A 20,839-nucleotide genomic window follows, 5' to 3' on the forward strand; every position below is an offset into this window, starting at 1 on the left:
TCCCATGTAAAAGTGGGAAAAATGGAGTGGATGACGATGAACTAAATCTAAAAAAGTGGTAGATGCACATGTGTAGATGAATGAATTCATGCCCATATGTCAGTCAGTGTATGACTCCATCCACATTCCTGTCAGTTTATCAGAGAAGCTATTAAGTTAGAGATATACTTAACAAGCAGCAAAAGAACCAGCAATAAGCTAGCCCAGTGAAACAGTAATCCATGTCTGTTTCCCTAATGCTTAGTACTGCATGCACATAATGTTGTCTTGACAACAGCAGAAGTTCTTGTCAGCTGTACATATTTCAGAATTCACGTACACCAAAACATGCTTCTGGACAATGTACAGTAAGTATTGAGAAATCTTGCACATGCTCAGAGATCGTCTAAATGAATGCTACCTTCATGATCCATTTTCTTTGATGTTCCACTTCCCTGACCATGTTTCCTGTTATAACACGTACAAAGTGCATTGCAGTTAGTGTAACTAGTATGTTCTATCGTTCTGAGGAGTCTTCTTTGCTCACTTTGTACAACCATTCAGTTGCTATATTTAAGTAAGAGGGCACGTTAGTAAATCTCCCACATGAGAAATGCAAGGGGGCAGTCCCTCTACAAAAAAAGATGATTTAGGTGCTGTATGCTTTGATGCTTCTGTGAGGTGGCCTTCAGTCCTACAGGACTATCAATGTTGTTTCAGGTGATACAGAAGTCAGTTAATTCATAGAAGATCCAAAAAAGTAATGAAAGAGTGGTTTTCAAAACAGCCCCTGTCCTGTAAGCTACACTTACCTGGAGCTCCTGGAGCCCCAACATTCATCATAACAACTATCTGGGAACTAATAGGTAACCAGCATCCTTCTGCTGTATGGTACCTTTGATTACAGATACCTTTCCTGCAACAAAAGCACAACATCCACCATCTCAGTCCCTGGTGGTCACACTGTTAATCAGATAAAGCTCTCAAAAATCTACTGTCAACTAGTCTATCATCTCAAAATAACAGAGCAAAACAAATGGCTTGGAGACTAAATCAGGTTGATAAGGACAAGAAAGAAATGAGAGAAAAGAAAGTAAAATAACTGGTGAAATATTTCCAAATGAGCTACGTAAAATAACTGGTGAAATATTTCAAAATGAGCTACGTAAAATAACTGGTGAAATATTTCCAAAGGAACTAAGGTCATGATGTTAGTAAAAGGAACAGTAAGAGACTATGCATGAAAGAAATACGAGCTAGGAGGCTATGGTGGCTAAACATCAGAAGTTCCCAAGAATTTGTGGGTCTATATTAGATAATCGAACTTTCAAACGTTCGAGTGTCATATGGTCGATACCATATGATCAAACTTTTAAAAGTTAAAAAATCTAAAAAAAAAAAAAAAAAAACTACACAAATAACCTACCTGAACATTTTAAGTGGGGGCTCCTGCACCCCACATGCCCCACTCTTTAAAGATACCAGCTCTGAGATCGCACTACAGTGCATTAAAGGGAAATTTTTTGATTCTGCACTGTATGGAGATCTCCGTTAAAATGTTCAAACTTTCAAAAATTCGATCATATGGTGTTGACCATATGACAGTTGAACTTTTGAAAGTTTGATCATCTAATCATCTTCTTTTGGCTGTTCCCATTAGAGGTCGCCACAGCAGATCACCTGTTTCCATTTCTTCCTGTCCTCTGCATCTTGCTCTGTCACACCAACCACCTGCATGTCCTCTCTCACCACATCCATAAACCTTATCTTAGGCCTTCCTCTTTTCCTGCTACCTGGTAGCTTCATCCTTAGCATCTTTTTCCCAATATACTCCGCATCCCTTCTCAGCACATGTCCAAACCAACGTAATCTTGCCTCTCTGGCTTTGTCTCCAAACCTTCCAACCTGGGCTGACCCTCTAATATACTTATTCCTAATCCTGTCCACCCTCGCCACACCCAGTCCAAATCTTAACATCTTTAACTCTGCCACATCCAGCTCAAACTCCTGCCTTTTTGTCAGTGCCACTGTCTCCAACCCATATAACATAGCTGGTCTCACTACCCTCTTGTAGACCTTCCCTTTCACTCTTACAGGTACTCGTCTGTCACAAATCACTCCTGACACTCTTCTCCACCCACTCCATCCTGCCTGTACTCTTTTCTTCACCTCTCTTCCACACTCACCGTTACTCTGAACTATTGACCCCAAGTATTTAAACTCATCCACCTTCGCCACCTCTACTCCTTGCATCCTCACCATTCCTCTATCCTCCCTCTCATTCACACACATATATTCTGTCTTAGTCCTGCTGACCTTCATTCCTCTTCTCTCTAGAGTATATCTCCATCTCTCCAGGGTCTCCTCTACCTGTTCCCTACTCTCACTACAGATCACAATGTCATCTGCAAACATCATAGTCCATGGGGACTCCTGTCTGATCTCGTCTGTCAACCTGTCCATCACCATTGCAAATAAGAAAGGGCTCAGAGCTGATCCTTGATGTAACCCCACCTCCACCTTAAATGCATCTGTCACTCCCACCGCAGACCTCACCACTGTCACACTACCCTCGTACCAAGGGAGCCCGCAGGATTTTTTGCAGGGGGGTGCAAACCCAAGCCCCACCCACACCGCCCCACCCCCTCTGCTGCTCCACCCACTCAGCCCCACCCCCCCACCCCTGCCCACGCAGCCATTCCAGTGTCCAATACTTGGCTATTTTTCCTCCTTTGTCATAGACACTGTTCAAATCTCTCAGTGTGCATACTGTTTTATGCTTTACTTCTACAATGAATATAGATATTTGGGTTTCATTTACAACTTTTATTTCAAATTTTATAGCACAAACACTGATAGACATTTACTAAACCTAAACAAAGCAATAGTCTTACAATGAAAAGAGACTTAGCATTAAAACTTCTCTACCTTTCAAACCCACACTCACCAAAACAACATTGAAACCCGCATTCAAAGAAAATGCATCTGGCCAGTGGCAGGGTAAGTTTACCTTTGGGCTGTTTTCAAATCATAGACTCTTTGCACACATTTCTATAACCATGCAAAAGTTATTTGATTCAAATTCCTGACTGTATTAATTATACTATATAATAATTGAATTATATCCCTTGTATAATACAGCACCACTTGTTAGAGTGTGTTTTAAATTTATAGTTCTGAACATTTTTCCTTTAAGCAATGAAACAAATCATATGAACCAATAATGACAACCTGCCCAATTCAGAACATTTCAACCATAAAGGGCCACTCTACTCAAACTTCTGTCATACAATCCACCAATATCAATCAATATGCAGAATCTTTGCAGAAGTAACTCATCTGAATAATTCCACATTAAAGAGATCTGAAACCAGTGAAGAGGTTGCTGCTAGAAAGCAACTTTATATTTCAGTGTTTCATCTACAAATTCACTGCCTGCTGCCCTTGAAAAATAAATTGCTTACGTTATATTAAAAAAATGGTAAGCTGGTATATTGCAATAGGGAATGGGTGGCAAGCTGAAAAACAAGTTAATAGTTATTAGGCATCTCATCCAAAGGAGGACATACACCCCCTTAAAATACAAATCTACATGTTGTGGGAGTAGAACCTACAGCCCTCTGTATCAAGATGCAAGTATGCTACCTGCTGTGCTGCTTTAAAAATTCCATACCACAATAGTGATACTATTTGTTAAACAAAACAGTTGCACATTTTAAGTAGGCTTAGCATGAACAGCAGTAAAACTCTCTTCCCCTGAAGCTCACAATTCCTTGAAAATGCACTTGAAAATAAATTCCACCTGCTAACTCTAGGACATTTCACTCTCTTTAACACACACCTCAACCTCTAAGTGCAAGAAATCTGGACAAAGCCTAAAGTAAATAGGAGCAGATTATAAATATTGCTCTCATGAACTTAGAACATTGCTAGAATAACAGGATTTATGTTGGTATGCATTTTTCTAAAGGATATGACATCTAAAACTCAAATGTCTGTCATTATTTAGCAACTTCAATGCTTTTTAGGAGGAATATGGGGCAAAATCTGGACATTCTCCAACAACCTGGACAGCTGAGGGGTATGCTTTCTCCTCCTTATACATACATACATACAGACACACATACACATCATACCTCTCAATCTGTTAACACAAGAAATCTGGACAAAGACTGTTATAATGTTGAGGATAAAGGCCCAAAACTAGGGACACATTAGACAGTTACTAGAATAAAAGGATTTATGTTAGAATTGAATTTTCTGAATAATATGAAGTCTGAAACTGAAATGCATGTCATTATTTATTAACAACTATATTCAGATATAGTTGGTTGTCTCAGTACTCACCGTGGCTTGCATTTTCTCCTCTCTTGAAAGGCCCGGCCACTCTGCTTAACTTGTGTATTATTTCCTCAATCACTTCACTATGGGTTGCAAGTCAGCTTCATCACTAGTGTGTGCACAAAACATAATGCCTTCAATGAGTCTTGCAAGAAATCACATGCAATCATCATGGCACAAAGGTTCTACTGAAGATGTTTCCAATTTTTCTTATACACGAACATGACAGAAGCCAGAAACAGCTGTTATTCCGCAGCTAGATGCAGCAGTAGCAAAACAAATTGCAAAGAACCAAAATAAATTGGAACCAATTGTATCTATCAGTATTTACTGTGCAACCCATGACATTCCTCTCTGTGGAAAAGAAAGCTCTGGTGGAAATTTGTGTTACTTGTTAGATTTTCGTATTGAAGCTGGTGGGACAATACTGGAACAGCACAGTGAAACAGCTGCAGGAAATGCTTGGTACACATCCCATAGGGTGCAAAATGAGCTGTTGGCAGAATACGAACACGTACTTTAAAAGAAGATTGTTTGTGCAGCAAACAGGGCAGTTGGATTTAGTGTATTGGCAGATGAAACTGCAGATATCTTAGACATTGAGCAGTTGTCATTGGGCATTTGGTTTGTTGATGATGATTGTATTCGAGAAGAGTTTGCGGTTTTTGTTCCCGTTGTTGTGAGAGATGCACAGTCTGTATCAAATGTCATTGTCAGTGAATGCATAAAGTGTGATCTAGACCTGGAAAATTTACTCAGACAGGCTATGATGGCTGCTCCATAATGGCAAGCATCCAGAATGGTGGTCAGGCAAAGATTTGTGAAAAGTATCCAAAAACAGCCTTTATCCACTGCGCATCTCACAGACTAAACCTTGTAGTCAATGATCTGAATGATGTTCCTGAAATATGTAGTGCTGTTGGTGTTATCAAGATTATTTGTCCATGACAGTCCAAAACGATGAGCATTGGTACCAAATATACCTCTTCTGTGTGAGACATGATGGACCGAGAAATATAAATCCATTCATGTGTTTAGTCAGAACTTTGAGAAAATATTTGACTTTCTTCAGAAGAGCACTGCTGGTGAAACCAGACAAAATGCACATATGTTACTCAGCGCTTGCTCTTCGTGCACGTTTTTTATTTTTCTCTTCATTTTTGCAAATTACTCATCAGTTCTTGAGCCTGTTGCCCAGATGTTTCAGTCTGTTCAACTTGATATAGTAGAGGCTCAACAACACATCAACAGACTCATTGAAATATTCAAGGAGCACTGTAACCATGCTGAAGAACACTTTAGGAATGACATTCTCAGTAAGGCAAGATCAATAGCAGTTAAATTTACTATTGAGTTAGTGTTGCCAAGGATTTGCAGTCGACACACCGAGCGAACATAGTAGGCATGGATTTTGACAGTTATTACAGAACAAGTATTTATATTCCCTATCTTGACTCATTAGTTTCTTCACTGACGTCTTGCTTTTCCACCATTAATACTGCTCAGTTCAACTTATTTTATCTGCATCTTAAAATGATGCAAAACCTACAACGTGAAGAATTCTGAAAACGAATTGCCGTCAGTAATGAACTATATCATATTGCTACTATATCTGAATGATCGCTTCTTGTCTGATGCATTGACTTTGAAGTTATAAGACAACCTAAAGAATCCAATGGGCTACTACTACCTTTGTAGTCAATATCTTGCAGATCTTCTATCAATGATGTTACTGAACAAAAACAAACAAAAAAGTGTCAGGTATGGGATAAAAAAAAAAAAACATTTTCTGATGTGTTTCAGCTACACCAATGATTAACACATGCATCATGCTAACCTGGACAACAACAAAAAATAAATACATAAAACTAGTTGATTTTTGCTTGTGTACATGTTTATGCAAAGAAAACTTAATACTGCAGTAAGCACCATTGTACCTCTCAACTGAACAGATTTTCGCAGAATGTCCAGATTTTTGCCTCAAATTTTTTGTGTTCTTCCTAAAATCTGTACTTTTCTGGCAAATAGCTGAGGACTGAAGTCATTAAATAATGATAAACATTTGAGTTGAAGAGTCCACATCCTTTAGAAATTTCATGGTAATGCAAAACCTATTGTTCTATCAACTTTCTAAGTTTGTAAGAACAATATTTAAAATCTGTCCCTAGTTGTTCCCCCATCATTTTAGGCTTTGTCCAGATTTTTTGCTCTAACAGGTTGAGACTGAGGTATGAATTATGGATAGGAATATATGTTTTATGCACAGTCTTCACAGTTTCCCTTAAAATGTCAATGAACCTCACATGAACTTGTTTATATTCTCCTGCTTTAACAATCTGGCTAGTGCTTTTTTAGTTTTTCCTTTCTTGTCTTATCTTTAGTACATCTTCAACATTATCTCTACTAAACATACTGTATGAACAATCATATGTTACTACCTACTATACTTTGAATTGTATGTCTAAACCATTATGCTTATGTAAATATCTTATGCAATCATATATCTGCTATATTTTATAACTGTGTAAACCACAATGCTCACATAATATCTTATGTATAGTATGTTAGCAATTGTTCTGGAGCTTTTCTCCCTGGGCCTCTGCTGAAAATGGACAGCTTTGTCCAGTCAGACCTCCTCGATAAATAAATGTAAAATAAAAAAACAAATCTGACCTTTATGTGGATTAAAAAAAAAAGAAAAGTACATCATGTAACAGAAACCAAACAATGGCTCTCTGTGAATTTACTATACTATTCTGTAACTGAATGCACATTACTTAATGTTAACTGATAAAACAATTAAATAAAAATACAGTATGACAGGGGAAGAAGATAATGCTTTATGATTTGTAAACTGCTCATAACTTGTCACAATCATTGAAGGGTATAAAACACCTCTTTCTAACCTTTAGAGTCTGGAAAAAAGCTTTTCTCGATAAGCAGCAATAAAGACTCCAGCATATAATAAAAATGCATACACACCAGAACATAACAGTTAAACATACTGCGCATGTCTCTCTGCATATTTGTAAATTAGTAAGCCATGTCTTTTTAAACCTGTAGTAAATGTTCTGTTCTCCATGATAACATTATATATGTAGTTCTTTGCATACTCTCACCTTAGTAAACATCCTGTAGTGACAAGAACACTATCTCTTTGGGAGTTACTTTGCAATATGCTTAAATCAAAACTACTTGCAGAAGACAATGTTAATCCATCCTGAATGCGACCAATACAACACTTTATTAAAATATCTATTAAACTACTAAGAAAACAGATTTCTGCCTCAAAGTAAGAAGTAATTAAAAACAGTTAATAACAACAACAACTCCCCCTCTTTGGTCTGACGTCCTGTGATTTGTAATGCTAGCTACTCTCCAAAAAAATATTTGTTTGGGACGTCCTTATCAATTAAGGTAGATCACCAGCAAAAATCAGCACTCCTTGAAGATGTGACAACAATGCAAACAGCACAACATAATTCTCCTGATAAGTACTGCAAAATATTCTATTTGCCATTTCATATTTAACCATCTGCATATGGGCAGAATCTGGAACACAGAGGTGAAGCAATCAATACCTTTATTTGGCCAAGATGGGTTTTACAATGCACCTACTGGAGCTTCACCTTCAACAGGGTCAGGCAACAACTACTAAATAAACAAAACCCTATGTTTAATAAAATAAACAGATCTAACATCACCACATTTCATATTTTGAAAGTTTACTATTACAAATACTAACCCATCTCTAAACTTGAGTACAGCGTGGTATTCTAAGAAAATAAAATCTAAAATTTGTCACATCAGGACAAAGTCCAATAAAAAGTGTTCCAAATTTCAAACCAAATTATTTATACGTAGCACAATTGAAGTTACAGACACTCCCAATCCCACAGTGTCTGAAAACTTTTAAACTTAGGGTGCATACATACTTTAAATAAAAATACTAATAACTACATGTAAACATTTGAAATATGCACAGATAGAAAACAGTAGCACAACTCAATCTGGTGCAGGCTTGTATTTCAGCAGACCGCAAAAAGTTCAGGTGTACATCATAACACTCCAGCTGGAACTAATTGTTAATAGTTGTTGTGGTACAGCTCTCTAACAAGGGGTGGACACATGAGCAGAGCAGAAGTACTACATACTACTACAGAAATAATGGGTGACGTCTGACAGGCCAAAATTAATTCAGACAGCAGTTATACCTTCGGTAAGGCCACTTCCAGGCAGACAATAGTTAACATGGATGCAGATGCCACTATGTCCCTAATGGGTGATAACAGCCCCATAAAAAAAAGTAAAACGGACAGTATCGTTCTCTCAGAACATGCAACACAAATGTGCAACAGGCAACTAGGACACAACTCTGTTCTAGTTTCAATTGTTAAAACATATACAAGGCTCCAGAGAGCACCCCTGCATTACCAGGCTATAATTCATACCACAACCTTTGTCCACCTAACCTGGACCGAAACACTAAAGGTGGAGGTGTGTCCATATTCATTAAGGATATCCACACCTCCAGGCAAGTTGCTCAGCATAATGCATCCGAGATTATCCAAGTACAGCTAACTTTGGGCAAGACCGCAATCCAAATTGTAGCTTGCTACAGATCCCCCACCATGCCCCAGCATTCCCACTCCTCATTTCTTGATACACTGGAAAATATTAGGGCACAACATAACACCCTAATAATGGGCGATTTCAACTACCCCACCATTAACTGGGAAAACTACTCATGTACCAACTTATTTTGCTCAACGTTTTCTGGAATTCATAAATTCCAATGCCTTGGATCAAATTATCCACACCCTCACTAGGGGCAGCAATATCCTAGACCTGGTCATTACCAACATGGGCAACCGGTGTTCCACACCAGAGGTCAGTTCATCATTGGTCAGATCCGACCACAAGCTAATCACCCTAGACATCCACATCCCACCCCACCCCTATTAGGTAAACCACCATAAAAGATTTCTCCAAAGCCAACTTCTCTCTTCTTAAGACAGAAGTGGCAAACTTCACGGCACCCATGCAGACAGACAATAGAGGTACGACTGCTGAATCCTACACAAATGCACTTTGTAAGCACTGGCACGAGTGCATGGATCATGCAATTCCTAACAGAACCAAGATGCTATCCTCCAAAAAAGGAAGCCAATATGGTGGTGCCCTGCCATAAACAAACTCTACAACAGAAGAAAGAAACTGTTGCAAAAAAGAGTAAACTGCCTGGTCAGCCTCAGGAAAAAGCTGAGATCCCTCATCAAATCCTCCAAAGCTCATTACGAAAACAAAATCGCCACTGATTCTAAAGACAGCCACAAAGCATTCTATAGCTATGTCAAGAATCTCAATGGCAAGACTCAGATCTGCTCTGAGTTACAGCAGAATGGCACTATATGTACAGAACCAACTGATATTGACAATATCTTGGAAGATAGGTTCAGTGCTAACTTTACCCCCCTCTCACCCCCTAATTACCAGAAGAATGCAAAGTTCCTGTAATCATGGCTGCACAGGTAAAAACCACACTCTCCAAAGCCAAGAACACAGCATCCATGGGAACTGACAACATCCCAGGCTGCGTTCTACATGAACTACAGAACGAACTGGCACCCCACCTAAGTACCATGTTCAATCATAGCCTTACCTCAGGCTTTGTGCCCACTGAATGGCACACAGTGACGGTCATCTCACTCCACAAAGGGGTAGCCACCATGGAACCCAGGAACTACCGCCCCATTAGCCTGATGAGCCTGGTCTGCAAGGCTATGGAATCTATCATCACGGAACTTATAAGCAATGACATTGGTAATCTCCAGACTCTGGACACCACTGAGTTTGGGTTTGTAAAAGGTAGGTCATGTCTCCTAAACCTGATAGACTTTTTTGAAGCAGTTACCAAAGCTGTAGATGAGGGTAAGGTGGTCCACACAGCCTATCTAGATCTCACCAAGGCTTTCAACACCATCCCCCACTCAGGAATTATAGATAAACTCACTAAACTAGGTATAAATCCCTGTGTCACAAGATGGGCTGCCAACTGGCTCACTGACAGAACCCACACTGTGAAAGTAGCAGACTTCAAGTCCGATTTCAGACCAGTGACAAGTGGATTACCACAGGGTTCAGTCCTGGGCCTCTCCTGTTTGGTATCTACTTCTCTGAAGTACAGGCTAACACAGAAGGTCTTTGGCTAACAAAGTTCACAGATGACTGCAAACTAGGAGCCATAATCGAAACTCCTAACGATGTGGACATCCTACAAAAGGGCCTCACTGAGACAGATGTCTGGTGTCAAAGCCATGGCCTCAAGCTCAATGCCAAAAAGTGCATTGTCATCCCTTTTGGTAAAAAAATATGTACCCATGAACTACCACATAGGCGGTAGTCTACTTAACACCGAAAGTGTGATAACAGACCTTAGGACACAGGTGGACAGTAGTATCTCCTTTGATAATCACATCACTACAGTAGACAGGAAATACTTCTACGTGGCACACCTCATCACAAAAGGTTTTTCATCCAGGGAAAAAAGAGGTCATTGTTCCCCTCTACTTGTCACTCATTAGACCAATTATAGAATACAGTGCCCCTTTTGGTATGTACCTCACAAAACATCTACAACATCTGGAAAGGCCGCAGAAATACCTCACAAAGAGGATTACCAGCCTCAAACAGATGCCCTACGCAGACCGTCTCAAAATACTCCAGCCTTACTCTGTCGCATATCACCTACTCAGAGGCAATCTCTGCTTACATACAAAGCTATGTCAAACCCAGAGCTGTTGGACATGCTCCACTTAAAGAAATCCCAATCCCTCAGAGCTAAACACTCTAGGGAACTAAACCTTGTCACAACAATAAACATGCTGGAGGGATAGATTCCTGTCCCAGAGACTTCCCATACTTTGGAACAAACTACCTATCTATATCAAAAAAGCTCCTCATTAGCACTCTTCAAGAAAAATCTTGATGATTGGATGGGAGATAGGATATTCACCCCGGGCATCACTTCTGTGACTCTGCTCAACAGGGGCACAGGAAAATAATTTTCTTGGGTGGCGAAAGCCAGGGTACCTTTTTGGCTAGGGTTATATAGGCCCTAGGGCCAATAGCCTAGTACCTACCTATGAACCTATGATAGATCATCCTGTTTAGGACTTTTTGGAGTCTTTGTCAGCACATAAACAATATAAATGGGCTGCCCATTTAGTTTTCGATACTAAAATGTACAGACTTCAGTGTGTCTGCTGTCAGTGTAATATACTATGTCCTTCACAAAAGTAATGATTTTGCCCCAGTAGTCTTTCAGAAATGAAAACAATCAAGACAAAAAAGCACTCCATGATACCTTGAACCGACAAATGTCCCTTTTCAATCAATAATCAAGAAAACAAAAGATATTGGAATACCTTGAACAGGCAAATGTTCCGTTTCATTCCACAATTCTTCTTGCCTCACCCTGTGTGCTCCTTTAAAAGGCCAGACAGGATCCAGAGTATTGTGTTGCTGTCTATAGCATTCATGAAGTGGAATAATTAACTGTTAAGGGTTAAGTGCAAAGATACTGGTCTAAAGGCCTGGAAACAAGTTTTAATATTATCAGATGTATTTGGTTAGAGATTTGAAATGATCTTGCAGTTGCAGTCAGAAAATGCTGACACCCATCAGAGTCTTCACCTTGTGGTGCGATTTTTTAAAAAGTAGCTCAACTCTATCTCCAGTGGCCGTGGGCATTAAAGTGGTTTCACTATTATACCTTGAACAGCTAAAACCTGAGAAACTATAACATCAAAAACAAATGCCTAAAACAAAAAAAGGACAAAAACTGAAAGTGTAAGTAAGTGTCTGATATCCCCAAACTTGTATATACCCACTCCATGGTCGCAGAAATACAAAAGAGGGAGAAAGTTCCCAAAATAAATGGATAATTGTTGAACAACATTAAACATGTAAATTTATAGACATACTCTTCAGACTTATCCTTTATAAACACCCGTTGTAGAATACAATGCATGTGGGCTGTCTGCTGAAAGGAGAGTTTTAATAACAAACAGCTGAATGCCAATCATACCAATACAGAATAAGGGATGAGAAAGGCATGCTAAGAATTATTAACAAACAAATGACACCTATCCAGAGACTGAAGTACTTTTGGTATGCTTATCTACATGTGAGTAGGTTTACCTCATAATACAAGTATAGTAAAGGACTTGATAGTCATTATGTTGGGGTGAAGAGAAGAAACAGAGACACTACTGTAACCCATTCATCAGACTGAAAGTCATACCCTTACCCTTAAACAAGTTCATTTGGGGTTCTGCTGGTGAAATGACAACAGTAAGATTGATCTGAAAGGTTTAAGAGCTGCAGAACTGGGGCTGTAAAACAGCAGGAGACAGGTTAGAAGTGTGCAGCTCTGTAAGTAATGCAGGCACTGTCTACAGGATGCTCTCCTATCTCTAAGGCCTAGTTAGGTGGTGTCAGAGGACTGGAGACAATATGTCATGAAGTATACTGACACCTAAATCAATGGGGTCCTTCTATCTTTACTGGCATAATAAATCAGGAGGAAATACAAATAATTATTAAATCAATCAATCAGCCTTGTAACCTAAGCACTAGAAGGGGCTTCAGCCAGCAAACTTTGGTTGTTCAAATTATTCAGTTAAACTATGATTAAATGGTGGAAGTTCAAGGGGTGGGTGAATAGGACAGAAAGAACCAAAGCTCTGTTCAACCTGGATTCTAGTACTACATTGGTTATTGTGCTGTGGGAAGCTGCAGAACTTCAGACAGACTTAAACATATTTATTTAGTTATTTCTGTTTAACACGTAAGAGCACATGGATGTGGGTCATTTAATAAAGAACTAGTTCATCAAGGTCCATGGGCTTCTAGCAAAAAATGTTTAAATGGAAGACAAAGCCCCATCTCCTACTCCACAACTAATATAACTACATCAGATGTTGCCAAACCTGGGGTGTACGTTATAAACTGAAGCCCATTTGGTGTAGCTTTGATAGAATGATCCAAGACTGACTGAATTAATATCAAAGTACTGTGCAAATACATTGACCATCTGCTCACATGATCTAATGAGTGGAGAAATATGCTTTGACAAAAGCAATAGAATTTACATGCTCAGCAAGTGGCAATTGACAACAATATACACTACAGACATTAAACAATGAAATACTGAATAACAAAGGTAGGCAAAGGGGGAGGTGAAGAAGAAGAAGCAAAGAGAGAGGGAAGAGTAAGCAAGAGGAGGAAAAAAACCTCAAGCAGGAAGCCAAAAGAGTGGAAGGTAAAGGTTAACAACTGCAGATGCCTTGGGAATAAAATGAGAATCCTGCAGACACTGGCAGATTAAGAACGAGAGGGCAGCAGCTGCCAAGACTAACCAGATGCTGGGCTGAATCTAGAAGTGCACAGGCCTCAGGCACAGCGCACATTTACATTTGTATTATGCAGGTACCTAGGTCATTAAAACTGAGAGGAGTATTCTATTAGAGACCTTAGAGTGAGAAAGAAATAAGCTATATTTAGCACAGGAGCCCAGGACAAAAACAGAAAGAACAAAACACACTTGTCCTGCTTTTATTGAAGACACTTCTTTTGTTCTTTACAATAAAAATCCCTGGTGCCTTGGTTCACTAGTCTTCTTGGGAATAAAACTAGCAATCACTACAACCCATATAAATAGTTAACATAATTAATTAAATCAATTTTTTTCATATTCTTAAAGTAATAGTACTCAAATTATATAAAACAACTCCAATTTACTTTTACATTTAAACCATAAGGTTTATAAGTCCTATATTTTAAAATAAAATAACTTTCTTACTTCAATACCTAAGTTTTAATGTTACATCCATTATTCTGGATGTTGTAAAAGTACAAAGAACTTTAAATTATTCACATTATGTTTACAGTCTTATATCCGTTTTACCACCAAGTTATTTATGCAACCTCAATGGATAGCATCGAATCTTAAAACGGTTCCATTATTCTTTTTATACTTTTCTTTTTGTTGTCCCACTATATACTTGATTTCACTTATCGATTATATTAACGATAAATTTAAATGGTGGGCTAGTAGCTTCACAACAAGTAGAGCCATGTCGGTCATGCACAAAGTCAATGAGAGAGTGCGGCAGAGTCTGTGTAACAATTTAACTGATAATTTAATGTTAACAGATCTAAACTGAAAGATGACAGTGAATTCCTACAAGGATTCTGATGAAAATGCATAAGTGGCTAGGTGTAAATGTTCGGCTTGTTGGCTAATGAATACCGAATAACTCCAGCTATGTCATCTATAATCTGATTTACAGGTTCTACATATTGAGGTTTCAAAATAATCAACCATTAGTTCTGCAACAGTTTTAAAAATAATTTTAGGGTCCCAGACATCACTGTCAGTCTTCTTATAAACAAGTCTTTCAGCATGAACTTTACCACTGCGTACCACTGGAGCAGTTACTCAGACTGGAAGTTAAAAAGACATGTAACAGACTCAGACTTACCCAGCCTTAACGTAATGAAGATACAAAGGATTTCTTGATCTGTCAGAAGTTCTTACATATGGCAGTCTAGAAACAAGTGATGCTTTAGTGTCTCTTAAATTGTAAACTACATTTGTTCTTCTTAAAATAATTCTACAGTTATAATTTAAGGATATAAACCCTTGATATGTAGAAGTGATTCGGTGAATCTCCTTTCATGCTGTCTGGCCGGCTTTATATTTTCTTAATAATTAATTGCCTTAATATTTTCATATTGGCTGCATCACTATTTGTGGTCTGTATTATGTCTAACAATAGGTCCTATGCAAAAAGTACTTATGAGGATAAACGTAGTAAACAAATCCACAAACAGTAACATCCTTAACCAAAAGATCCCCAGCATGAGATTTGCCATCGCACTTTCTACTGCACTCAATACAATTTTTTACTAATAAGGACAAATGTCTCCTTACAATAGCTATTTTTGCTGGCCTGCAAAATGCTTTTGTTTCTGTTGAGCATGCCTTGATAATAAAGCAACAGAATTACGTAAGTTTCACCCACCCTGCTCTACAGCAGATGTCAACTTATCTCGAGACAGATGATTCTAATTAAATATGTGAACTAGAATTAATGCATCTGCTCTATTTATCTGAAGTGCCACAAGTGTCTCTCCTTTGCCGCATTCTATTGTAGCTTAGTGGCAATTTCCTCTATCAGACCTTTCTCACGTAAATATAATAGAGTGCACTAACCCACAATCCCACAAAGTTTGTTTAAGGAAGGTTTCGATAACATATGCACCTGGCTCCTGACAGAAGCTACAAATTCCAACCAAAAAAGTCTGTGACATTTGACACCACAAAGAGATTAGCTAACAGCCATTTTATATCCATATTTAATCCCTTGGAAACCCTTATTCATACTAACATGTGGCATCGGCATGAGTGACACACTTACCTTTCATTTCTACATTCATGTGCACAGTCCAAACGTCCTCGAATTCAAATCTCCAGTAGGCGCAAAAGAAAATGACATAAACCATCAGTCGCAAACAGACACAGAAGACGAAAACAGGTCGCAAACACCTGTTGCGTCTGTGCAACTGGACGGGATGCAAAGGGCGTTCTTAAAGAGGAACACCCTTTAAAAAAAAACTTTTTTTATTTAAATTAATTTCTCGGCTAGCCAGTTCCAGGGGGGTGCAAGTGCACCCCCTTGCACCTGCCTGCAGGCGCCCTTGCCTCGTACATATCCTGTATCACTCTTACATACTTCTCTGACACTCCTGACTTCCTCATACAATACCACAACTCCTCTCTAGGCACCCTGTCATATGCTTTCTCCAAGTCTACAAAAACACAATGCAACTCCTTCTGACATTCTCTGTACTTCTCCATCAACACTCTCAGTGCAAACATTGCATCTGTAGTGCTCTTTCCCGGCATGAAACCATACTGCTGTTCACTAATCATCACATCCCTTCTTAACTTAGCTTCCACTACTCTTTCCCATAACGTCATGCTGTGACTGATCAATTTAATCCCTCTGTAGTTACTACAGCTCTGCACATCACCCTTATTCTTAAAAATCAGTACCAAAACACTTTTTCTCAATTCCTCAGGCATCCTCTCACTTTCCAAGATTTCATTAAACAATCTGGTTAAAAACTCCACTGCCGTTTCACCTAAACACCTCCATGCTTCCATGGGTATGTCATCTGGGCCAACAGCCTTTCCATTCTTCATTCTCTTTATAGCTATCCTTACTTCCTCCTTGCTATTCCATTGTACTTCATGATTCACTATCCCTACATCATCCAACCTTCTCTCCCTCTCATTCTCTTCATTTATCAGCCCATCAAAGTACTCTTTCCATCTCCTCAACACACTCTCCTTGCTTGTGAGTATGTTTCCCTCATTATCCTTTATCACCCTTACCTGCTGCACATCTTTCCTAGCTCGGTCCCTCTGTCTAGCCAATCGGTACAGGTCCTTTTCTCCCTCCTTAGTGCCCAACCTTTTATACAACTCTTCATACGCCTTATCCTTAGCCTTCACCACCTCTCTCTTTGCCATACACCTCATCTCCTTATACTCCTGTCTACTTTCTTTATCTCTCTGAAAATTTTGATCATCTAATATAGACCCAAATTTGTCTGTATTCACCCAATACAAAAACATCATCAAAAAACAAATGTAGGTACAGCTAATGTAATGCAAGAGAATATGGCAAGGCTTGGGCTTGAAGATATCCTTATACTACAACATAAGTCCCTGAATGTACTGACACACCAGTCCCTTAGATCTATAGCACACTTCGCTCTTCAGGGAGGAACGACATATCCTCTTTGCAGGCACTACTGAAGCTGCTATTTCAGCATCTAACTTTCCTGAATGAGAAATTTCAGAGAATCACAGCAGTAATTGCAAACATCAACAAAAATCTGACGATGTTAGCAGAAGAGTAGGAGCAATAGGCCAAGAGTTAAGCAAAAAGGAAAAAAATGGCACTGTTCAAAGTAGTCGTCTTTGTTACAGGAGCGATGGTGAAACTGAAAGTACTTATGTTTGAGTACAACCATCAGTCTCCACTTGTTCAGAAAACAAGTACAACATCAGATTCAGACAGTTCTGGAAACATTGGTTGGATGGGTCACAGGACAGTTTTCTACACAGATGAGTCAGGTTCATAAGTTGTTTCAGGTTGTGAAGTGCCATTTGCTCAAGAATATTCATTTTAGTGAAAGCAGACACTGAGGCTTGTGGTCTTCTCCATTTGTATCATCCTGCCTTGTTAAATCAGACTATAAATCAGAAACTTTTTCATTTAAACTTGGTGGAACTCCCATTGCAAATACATCTGTGCTTAAGAACTTCTCAAAAGCAAATCTCCATCAGGTGCTTGATGACCTAAGTAAATGGCATTATAATCATTGTTCAGTGGATTCCATTGTTAAAGCTGCTGGCTATGTCTCTGACTTCTCCCCCCACTTAAATTGTTGCATTGGTAAGGCACTCTTTATCCACTCAAAATATAATGAGAAATTTAAAAACAAACCTCTATGGTATAATATCAATATAAATAAATTATATAGGAAAATAAATAAACTACTTAATATTTTTAAGAGGCCTCATTCTACCTACTTTAAGCACAAACTTGAGTACTAAAGAGATTAAGGCAACCATTAGGTAAGGTCAAAGTTGGGTAGGAACTTAAAATAGCCACTAAAACCAAAACATAAATACAATTTCTTTTAACGATGTCAAGAGGTTAAGAACTAACACCCAACAATATTCTGAATTAGTCTACAATAATACTGCATGCTCTGACTCAAAGGAAATAGTGAATATCTCAGATGGCAAATAAAGTGCAAGTTTACCTCACGCACAGTTATATCCATCCAGAGATTCTACAATTACAGACTACCCTACTTAACGGGTTCCCTTTAAATCATCAAATGTTCAAAACATCGAAGTTCTGATCATTGAGACCAGAACATCGATGTTCAGAACATCAAAGGTTTAAAGTGGAAGTGCCAGGTAAGTGAAATTGTGGAATGTTGGGTGTGCATACAGGGCAGCAAAGCTCCCTGCATGTTGTGTGTGTGTGTGTGTGTGTGTGTGTGTGTGTGTGTGTGTGTGTGTGTGTGTGTGTGTGTGTGTGTGTGTGTGTGTGTGCGCCATCTGAGTGTTGGCATTGCAGGTAGGGTATGGGAAATCTCCCGTTTATCGCTACCGCATATAGCGGTAAATGAGAAATTTCCCTTACCCCACTGTAGTGCGATCTCAGAGTTGTAATATTAACGTAGTGTTTGTGGTTTTTTTTGTTTTGTTTTTTTTTTTTTTTACGGTTCTGGTCTCGATGATCAGAACGTCGATGTTCTGAACATTCGATGATTCAAAGTGAATCCTACTTTACTACTATGGAACAAGTTCTCTGAGCCATTTCAAAAGCTAAGAACACCTCATCCCTAAAAATATGCCAGGCTGCCTGACTACCAGTGCAAATATAGTCTATCTGATCCCCTACTTAACTTCTTTAATCTAAGCCACTCCACTGGTTGTATTCCTGATGACTGGAAAGCAGGCATTGTAATGCCATTACTCAAGGGTGGCCTAACCATGGGCATGGTAGCTATAGAGGCGTTAGTCTCATTAGCCTCATATGTAAAGTTATGGAGTATATTAATATCAGATATCATTAATCTAATCATTGAAAATCTCTGAAACCTGGACCCTCACGGATTTGGCTTTGTCAAAGGATGGTGCTGCCTCATTAGTCTTATTGATTTCTTTGAAAAAGTAATCAAAGCAGTATATAGTGGTTATGCAGCACATACTACATATATGGACCTAGCCGAGGCCTTGGGTACTATCCACTATGCAGGAATACTGCATATCTGGACCTAGCCAGGGCCTTTGGCACTATCCACCATACAGGAATTATTGACAGACTTGTAAAGGTGGATATAAATCCTTATTTTGTCTGATAAACCCATGTGATTAGAGGTGAAGGCATCACTTCTGAAAGCAAAAAAAAGTTACGAGTGGCATACCACAAGACTGGGTGTTAGGCCCTCTCCTAATTGGTATCTTTTCTCAGACCTTCAGGCCAGCACTCTTAGTCTATGGTTATTATAAAATAGATGCTGGTATTCAATCTTCCACTGACTCACACATGGAAATAATAGGGTTTAGACCGCATTAACAACTGGTGAAAGGACAATGATCTCAAATTAAATGTGAAATACTGTAGCATACCTAATTATGGTAAACAGAATATTTTCACATTTAAAATTGATAACATTTGACAACCATAAAGGTAACACATCCCTCCAGACACTGTTGTAAGGTATTTAGACACTCTTGTTGATAATTTCTTATCATGTGGTCATCATGTCTCTGCAGCAGTTCAGAAAGCCTTCTATCTGGATCTTCTAATTTCCAAAGGTATCTCCACTAGATACATGGAAGCCTTAACTCCCCCTTATTCATATGGCATCAGACTCATTCTTCAATATACCGAACCTTTCAGCATGTATATGTCTAAACATATCATGCAGCTTGAGAGACCTCAGACATTCACAACTAAAAAGATTAGTGGCATCAATATGGCAGCCCTCTCCCTGCACTCATGTCTCCAACAGACTCCTGTCTGGAGATCTATGGCTTGCCTTTGGACCCATGAAAGAATCAACCCTCGTTGACATACTTTGACTTTACAGAATGAATAGTACCTCAAATCCCCAGTTAAAGGAATGAAACCTTTATCAACCAATAAATAAGACACATTGAAGTGATAGATTCATATTCTTGCATATCCCTCACATCTGGAACAAGCTTTCATTACCGTCAAGATAAACCTAGATAAGTGGATGATTAACATCAAATTCTCACCCAGTCTATCTTCTCTTGCCTTCCTTGAGACAAGAGGGAACTTTTGAATAGGGCTTTTAGCTAGTCTTGTAATGGTCAGCAGACTGATTGCATAGTACTTACCTATGAGACTGCCTAATACTTACCTTTGAATGTATTTGATGTGTAGTGACTGTAAAAGCCAAAGAGCATCAGTAAACTGTATCACAAGAAGAGAATCCAAGAGAAGACACTGTCTGTATGTGCAACATAATTCAGTGTCAGTTCAAACAGCACTATAGCACAGTTTCATTAGAAAACTATGCAATAACAAAATCACTTAATTTAAGCACAAAGCAGACCAAACAGGGGCATCACTTAGGAAGCACAGAGGTTGCATCATATGTAGGATGCTGCTGTGTATGCTAGTTATGGTGAGTTATAAATGGTTTCCCAAGTGAATAGGTTATCTGCTTGGTCATTTACAGTGCACTCCCTGCCTGAGTGATAAAGGCAGCTGTTCAACTACTTGTGTAGGTAAATAGGTAGATGCTATCAATTACCATGAAAAAGTGCACAGTGGTTCCAAGTCCTTCTTTTTGTGGATATTACAGTAGCAAGATTTCAAGTGGATTG

Source organism: Protopterus annectens, chromosome 4.part1, assembly GCF_019279795.1.
Source record: "Protopterus annectens isolate FY-2018-M chromosome 4.part1, PAN1.0, whole genome shotgun sequence".
In the NCBI taxonomy this organism is placed as follows: Eukaryota; Metazoa; Chordata; order Ceratodontiformes; family Protopteridae; genus Protopterus; species Protopterus annectens.